We start from the raw sequence: 7,500 nt of genomic DNA, 5'->3' as shown, positions 1-7,500 counted from the left end.
TTAGAACAAATGCATAAAGTCCTCTCTAATGTTACTTTTCATTTATTATTTCTTCTACTCTTTTTTCCTTTCTGAAAATAAATTTAAAAAACAGCAATAACACTAAAATACACTCTTTCTGAAGGAAAATTGATAATTTTTCTGCACTTCACACTCACCCCAAGCTGCTGGTGGTGAGCTGGTCTGTTGCTCCTTGTGCTGGATCCTAAAGAGAGGGAAGTCTGAGACTGTGTGTAAGTGCAGGTGAAGCGATTGCGAGGCTGCTGCAAAACAGGGTGTGTGCTTGGCCCTCTGTAAGAAGTTTGTGAAGGAGGGCAGTATGTGAACAAAAGAGTGCACGTGTGTTTGAGAGCAGCAGGCTCCAGTCCGGCGGGCTGTCTCAACACAAGAGGCCTGAAACTGGAGTGTATTCTGCCTAATCAAATCAAATCAAATCATTAACATTTATAAAGCGCGCTACTCACCCGTGCGGGTCTCAAGGCGCTAGGGGGGAAAGGGGGGGTTATCGCTGCTCGAACAGCCAAGTCTTTAGGAGTCTCCGGAACGCGGAGTGGTCCTGGGTGGTCCTGAGGCTGGTGGGGAGGGAGTTCCAGGTCTTGGCCGCCAGGAAGGAGAAAGATCTCCCACCCGCCGTGGAGCGGTGGGTGCGAGGGACGGCAGCAAGTGCGAGGCCAGCGGAGCGGAGGGGGCGGGTGGGGACGTAGAAGCTGAGGCGTCTGTTGAGGTATTCCGGTCCCTTGTTGTGGAGGGCTTTGTGTGCGTGGGTGAGAAGACGGAAGGTGATCCTTTTGCTGACTGGGAGCCAATGCAGGTGTCTCAGGTGTGCGGAGATGTGGCTGTTGCGGGGTACGTCGAGGATGAGGCGGGCCGAGGCGTTTTGGATGCGTTGCAGGCGGTTTTGGAGTTTGGCTGTGGTCCCGGCGTAGAGGGTGTTGCCGTAGTCCAGGCGGCTCGTGACGAGGGCGTGGGTCACGGTTTTTCTGGTGTCGGCGGGGATCCAGCGGAAGATCTTACGGAGCATGCGGAGAGTGAGGAAGCAGGCGGAGGACACAGCGTTGACTTGCTTGGTCATGGTGAGAAGAGGGTCCAAGATGAAGCCGAGGTTGCGGGCGTGGTCTGCGGGGGTCGGTGCGGTGCCGAGGGCCGTGGGCCACCAGGAGTCGTCCCAGGCGGACGGGGTGTTGCCGAGGATGAGGACTTCCGTTTTTTCAGAGTTCAGCTTTAGGCGGCTGAGCCTCATCCAATCTGCGACGTCCTTCATACCCTCTTGTAGGTTGGTCTTGGCGCTGGCGGGGTCCTTGGTGAGGGAGAGTACAAGTTGGGTGTCGTCGGCGTAGGAGGTGATGATGATGTCGTGCTTGCGTACGATGTCGGCGAGGGGGCTCATGTAGACATTGAAGAGTGTCGGGCTGAGCGATGAGCCTTGAGGTACGCCGCAGATGATCTTGGTGGGTTCTGAGCGAAACGGAGGGAGGTAAACTCTTTGGGAGCGGTTAGCGAGGAAGGAGGCGATCCAGTCCAGGGCCTGGCCTTGGATCCCGGTGGAGCGTAGGCGGGTGATTAGGGTGCGGTGACAGACGGTGTCAAAGGCAGCCGAGAGGTCGAGGAGAATGAGGGCGACTGTTTCACCGTTGTCCATCAGGGTTCTGATGTCGTCTGTGACTGAGATGAGGGCGGTTTCCGTGCTGTGGTTGGTTCGGAATCCGGTTTGTGAAGGGTCGAGCAGGTTGTTGTCTTCCAGGAAGGTGGTCAGCTGTTTGTTGACGGTCTTTTCTATTACCTTGGCTGGGAAAGGTAGAAGAGAGATGGGGCGGAAGTTTTTCAGGTCGCTTGGGTCAGCCGTAGGTTTCTTTAGTAGGGCGTTGACTTCAGCGTGCTTCCAGCATTCGGGGAAGGTAGCAGAAGAAAAAGAAGAGTTGATGACGGTCTGGAGGTGCGGGCGATGATGTCGTCGGCTTTGTTAAAGATGAAGTGCGGGCAGGGGTCCGAAGGGGCGCCGGAGTGGATAGAGTTCATGATGGATTTGGTTTCTTCCGTGTTGATGTGGGTCCAGTTGTTGAGGGTGATGTCCGGGGAAGCGGGTTCAGTGGTGTATGGTTGGGTCTGGTGTCCGAAGCTGTCGTGGAGGTCGCTGATCTTGCGATGGAAGAAAGTGGCGAGGGATTCGCACAAATCCTGTGAGGGCGTGACGGCGTTGGCGCTGGCGCTGGGGTTGGAGAACTCTTTGACGATGCTGAAGAGTTCTCTGCTGTTGTGGCTGTTTTTGTCTAGTCTGTCGGTGAAAAAGTTCCTTTTGGCAGTGCGGATCAGGTGGTGGTGTTCGCGTGTAGCGTTCTTGAGGGCGGTCATGTTGTCAGCGGTGTGGTCCTTGCGCCAGCCCTTCTCAAGGGCACGACAAGTTTTCTTTGATTCTTTGAGGGTGTCAGAGAACCAGAGAGGTTTTTTGGTGTTGGTCTGTCGATGCGTGCGTTTGAGGGGAGCAAGGTTGTCAGCGCAGTTGGAGATCCAGTTTGTGAGGTTGAGAGCTGCGTCGTTGGGGTCGGTGGTGAGGGTGGGTTGGTTGGCGGCGAGAGCGGAGAAGAGTTGCTCTTCAGGGATCTTGTTCCACTGTCGATGAGGGATGGGTTGAGTGCGGAGGTGGGAGGTCTCGCGTCGGAATGTGAAGTGGACGCAGCTGTGGTCGGTCCAGTGTAGGGCAGAGGTGTGGCTGAAGAAGACGTGTTTGCTGGCGGAGAAGATAGGGTCGAGCGTGTGTCCGGCGATGTGGGTGGCGGTGTTCACCAGTTGTTTGAGGCCGAGGTTGGCGAGGTTGTCGAGCAGGGTGGTGGTGTTGGGGTCGTTGTTTTGTTCCAGATGGAAGTTGAGGTCGCCTAGGAGGATGTAGTCCGGTGAGGCGAGGGCGTGCGGGGAGATGAAGTCGGCGATGGCGTCGCTGAAAGAGGCGCGAGGTCCGGGAGGACGGTAGACGAGGGATCCTCTGAGGGTGGTCCTTGGGTCGGTGCGAATCTGAAAATGCAGGTGTTCAGCGGCGAGGGGGGGGTCTTCGGTGGAGGTGGTGACGCTGATGGAGTCTTTGAAGATGATGGCGACACCTCCTCCTACTTGGTTGGTGCGGTCTTTTCTGGAGATCTTGTAGCCTTCGGGGATGGCGGTAGCGATGTCTGGAGCAGAGGAGGCGTTCATCCATGTCTCCGTGATGAAGGCGACGTCCGGGGCTGTGGAGTCCAGGAGGTCCCAAAGTTCAACGGCGTGCTTGTGGACGGAACGAGCGTTGATCAGGATGCACTTGAGGTGGTTGATGGCGCGTGGGCTTGTGGTCGTGGTAGTTGCGTGGTGGATGATGCGTTTGCAGGAGTTGCAGGCGAAGGGTCCATGGGTGCGTTTGGGGTGAGCTAGGAGGCAGGTTTTGGAGCGCCCTGGGTTGAGGGCGTGGAGGGTGGTGGGGTCGTAGCGGATCAGCGGGGCTTGGGGGAGCTGGGGACCAGGGGTCGTGGCGCTGGGCGCGGGCCAGGCGCGGACGGGCGCAGACGGGCTTGCCTCTGGCGCGCCTCTGGCGCGCCAGCGGCGTGCCCGCTGCGCAGTCGCGCAGCGGCCGCCATAAGAGGTAGGAGGGGGGGGGAGGGGTCAGCTGGGGGTGAATGGGAGCTGGGGGGCGGGGGCGTGCAGGAGGTCACGGCGGGAAAGCGTGAGGGAGGGGGGGGACAGGTAGAGTGAGAGGAGCTGGGGGAGGGGGTTTAGGGTGGAGGAGGGTGAGTGTTAGGAGGTTTGGAGATTAGGGAGAGAGATAGGAGTAGGGTTGTGAAGATAGGGGAGGGGGGGTTGTAGAGGTGGGTGAGGGAGAGAGGTAGAGTGAGAGGATAGGGAGATAGGTAGTAGAGGGGGTGGCGGGAGGGGGGGAGAGATAGAGAAATAGATAGAGAAAATAGATAGAGAAGTCGATAGATAGGGAAATAGATAGATAGACAGATAGGTAGGTAGGAGGAGGTGGAGAGTGGGGGAGTTAGATAGTGAGATAGGGAGCTAGAGAGATAGGAAGATAGGAGGAGTGAGGGAGGTAGATAGCGAACGGGTTAGCTAGGGGTGAGAGAGGGGGAGGCGAGTGAGGGAGGGGGATGAGGAAGGAGCAGGAGGGCAGGCTCGGGGGAAGAAGACGGAGGAGGTAGAAGAGCCGAAGACAGGAGAACAGAAGACAGAAGAACAGAAGACAGAAGAACAGAAGACCGGAAGAGCAGAAGACAGAAGAACAGAAGATCGGAAGAGCAGAAGAACAGAGAAGAACAGAGAAGAACAGAGAAGAACAGAGAAGAACACAGAAGAACACAGAAGAACCGAGAAGAAGAACACAGAAGCACCGAGAAGAACAGAGAAGAAGAACACAGAAGACCGGAAGAACACAGAAGAACAGAAGGGAAGAACAGAAGAACAGAAGAGAAGAACAGAAGAACACAGAAGAAGATTGCAGAGGGGGGGCGAGGAGGAAGAGACAGAGAGGAGGAAAAGAAGCAGGAGCAGGAGAGAAGGTGAGTGGCGCGGGGCAGGGCGAGGGGCTGGGAGGAGAGGGTACTTACAGTTAGGTGGGTCTCAGGAACACAGGAACTCGGGAACTTGGAGGAGCTGCAGCGGCAGGGGGAGCGACCTACCCTTGGGTCAAGGGTCGCTACCACTGTCGCGCAGCGGCCGCCATAAGAGGTAGGGGGGGGGGAGGGGTCAGCTGGGGGCGAATGGGAGCTGGGGGGCGGGGGCGTGCAGGAGGTCGCGGCGGGAAAGCGCGAGGGAGGGGGGGGACAGGTAGAGTGAGAGGAGCTGGGGGAGGGGGTTTAGGGTGGAGGAGGGTGAGTGTTAGGAGGTTTGGAGATTAGGGAGAGAGATAGGAGTAGGGTTGTGAAGATAGGGGAGGGGGGGTTGTAGAGGTGGGTGAGGGAGAGAGGTAGAGTGAGAGGATAGGGAGATAGGTAGTAGAGGGGGTGGCGGGAGGGGGGGAGAGATAGAGAAATAGATAGAGAAAATAGATAGAGAAGTCGATAGATAGGGAAATAGATAGATAGACAGATAGGTAGGTAGGAGGAGGTGGAGAGTGGGGGAGTTAGATAGTGAGATAGGGAGCTAGAGAGATAGGAAGATAGGAGGAGTGAGGGAGGTAGATAGCGAACGGGTTAGCTAGGGGTGAGAGAGGGGGAGGCGAGTGAGGGAGGGGGATGAGGAAGGAGCAGGAGGGCAGGCTCGGGGGAAGAAGACGGAGGAGGTAGAAGAGCCGAAGACAGGAGAACAGAAGACAGAAGAACAGAAGACAGAAGAACAGAAGACCGGAAGAGCAGAAGACAGAAGAACAGAAGAACAGAAGAACAGAAGATCGGAAGAGCAGAAGAACAGAGAAGAACAGAGAAGAACAGAGAAGAACACAGAAGAACCGAGAAGAAGAACACAGAAGCACCGAGAAGAACAGAGAAGAAGAACACAGAAGACCGGAAGAACACAGAAGAACAGAAGGGAAGAACAGAAGAACAGAAGAGAAGAACAGAAGAACACAGAAGAAGATTGCAGAGGGGGGGCGAGGAGGAAGAGACAGAGAGGAGGAAAAGAAGCAGGAGCAGGAGAGAAGGTGAGTGGCGCGGGGCAGGGCGAGGGGCTGGGAGGAGGGGGGTACTTACAGTTAGGTGGGTCTCAGGAACACAGGAACTCGGGAACTTGGAGGAGCTGCAGCGGCAGGGGGAGCGACCTACCCTTGGGTCAAGGGTCGCTACCACTGTCGCGCAGCGGCCGCCATAAGAGGTAGGAGGGGGGGGGAGGGGTCAGCTGGGGGCGAATGGGAGCTGGGGGGCGGGGGCGTGCAGGAGGTCGCGGCGGGAAAGCGCGAGGGAGGGGGGGGACAGGTAGAGTGAGAGGAGCTGGGGGAGGGGGTTTAAGGTGGAGGAGGGTGAGTGTTAGGAGGTTTGGAGATTAGGGAGAGAGATAGGAGTAGGGTTGTGAAGATAGGGGAGGGGGGGTTGTAGAGGTGGGTGAGGGAGAGAGGTAGAGTGAGAGGATAGGGAGATAGGTAGTAGAGGGGGTGGCGGGAGGGGGGGGAGATAGAGAAATAGATAGAGAAAATAGATAGAGAAGTCGATAGATAGGGAAATAGATAGATAGACAGATAGGTAGGTAGGAGGAGGTGGAGAGTGGGGGAGTTAGATAGTGAGATAGGGAGCTAGAGAGATAGGAAGATAGGAGGAGTGAGGGAGGTAGATAGCGAACGGGTTAGCTAGGGGTGAGAGAGGGGGAGGCGAGTGAGGGAGGGGGATGAGGAAGGAGCAGGAGGGCAGGCTCGGGCGAAGAAGACGGAGGAGGTAGAAGAGCCGAAGACAGGAGAACAGAAGACAGAAGAACAGAAGACAGAAGAACAGAAGACCGGAAGAGCAGAAGACAGAAGAACAGAAGAACAGAAGAACAGAAGAACAGAAGAACAGAAGATCGGAAGAGCAGAAGAACAGAGAAGAACAGAGAAGAACAGAGAAGAACACAGAAGAACCGAGAAGAAGAACACAGAAGAACCGAGAAGAACAGAGAAGAAGAACACAGAAGACCGGAAGAACACAGAAGAACAGAAGGGAAGAACAGAAGAACAGAAGAGAAGAACAGAAGAACACAGAAGAAGATTGCAGAGGGGGGGCGAGGAGGAAGAGACAGAGAGGAGGAAAAGAAGCAGGAGCAGGAGAGAAGGTGAGTGGCGCGGGGCAGGGCGAGGGGCTGGGAGGAGGGGGGTACTTACAGTTAGGTGGGTCTCAGGAACACAGGAACTCGGGAACTTGGAGGAGCTGCAGCGGCAGGGGGAGCAACCTACCCTACGGCCATACCACCCTGAATGCGCCTGATCTTGTCTGATCTCAGAAGCTAAGCAGTGTCTCCCCTGGTTAGTACTTGGAAGGGAGACTCCCTGGGAATACCAGGTGCTGTAGGCATTTTGCCTCTTGCAGACAGTAGGTGGTGCACGTTTTAGAACAAATGCATAGAGTCCTCTCTAATGTTACTTTTCATTTATTATTTCTTCTACTCTTTTTTCCTTTCTTAAAATAAATAAAAAAACAGCAATAACACTAAAATACACTCTTTCTGAAGGAAAATTGAGAATCTTTCTGCACTTCACACTCACCCCAAGCTGCTGGTGGTGAGCTGGTCTGCTGCTTGTGCTGGGCCCTAAAGAAAGGGAAGTCTGAGACTGTGTGTAAGTGCAGGTGAAGCGATTGCGAGGTTGGTGCAAAACAGGGTGTGTGCTTGGACCTCTGTAATAAGTTTGTGAAGGAGGGCAGTTTGTGAACAGAAGAGTGCAGGTGTGTTTGAGAGCAGCAGGCTCCAGACCGGCGGGCTGTCTCAACACAAGAGACCTGAAACAGGAGTGTGTTCTGCCTACGGCCATACCACCCTGAATGCGCCTGATCTTGTCTTATCTCAGAAGCTAAGCAGCGTCAGGCCTGGTTACTACTTGGATGGGAGACTGCCTGGGAATACCAGGTGCTGTAGGCATTT

The 7,500-nt window shown here is 55.6% G+C and overlaps 2 pseudogenes; both read left to right on the top strand.

The window, feature by feature from the left end:
* Nucleotides 1-6,816: 6,816 nt before the first annotated feature.
* LOC138298447 (5S ribosomal RNA) lies at nucleotides 6,817-6,935 on the top strand (annotated as a pseudogene).
* Nucleotides 6,936-7,378: 443 nt separating this feature from the next.
* Nucleotides 7,379-7,497, top strand: LOC138298349 (5S ribosomal RNA; annotated as a pseudogene).
* Nucleotides 7,498-7,500: the final 3 nt, after the last annotated feature.

Source organism: Pleurodeles waltl, chromosome 5 (assembly GCF_031143425.1).
Source record: "Pleurodeles waltl isolate 20211129_DDA chromosome 5, aPleWal1.hap1.20221129, whole genome shotgun sequence".
NCBI classification, from domain to species: domain Eukaryota; kingdom Metazoa; phylum Chordata; class Amphibia; order Caudata; family Salamandridae; genus Pleurodeles; species Pleurodeles waltl.
This window is presented reverse-complemented; position numbering and strand designations above follow the sequence as displayed.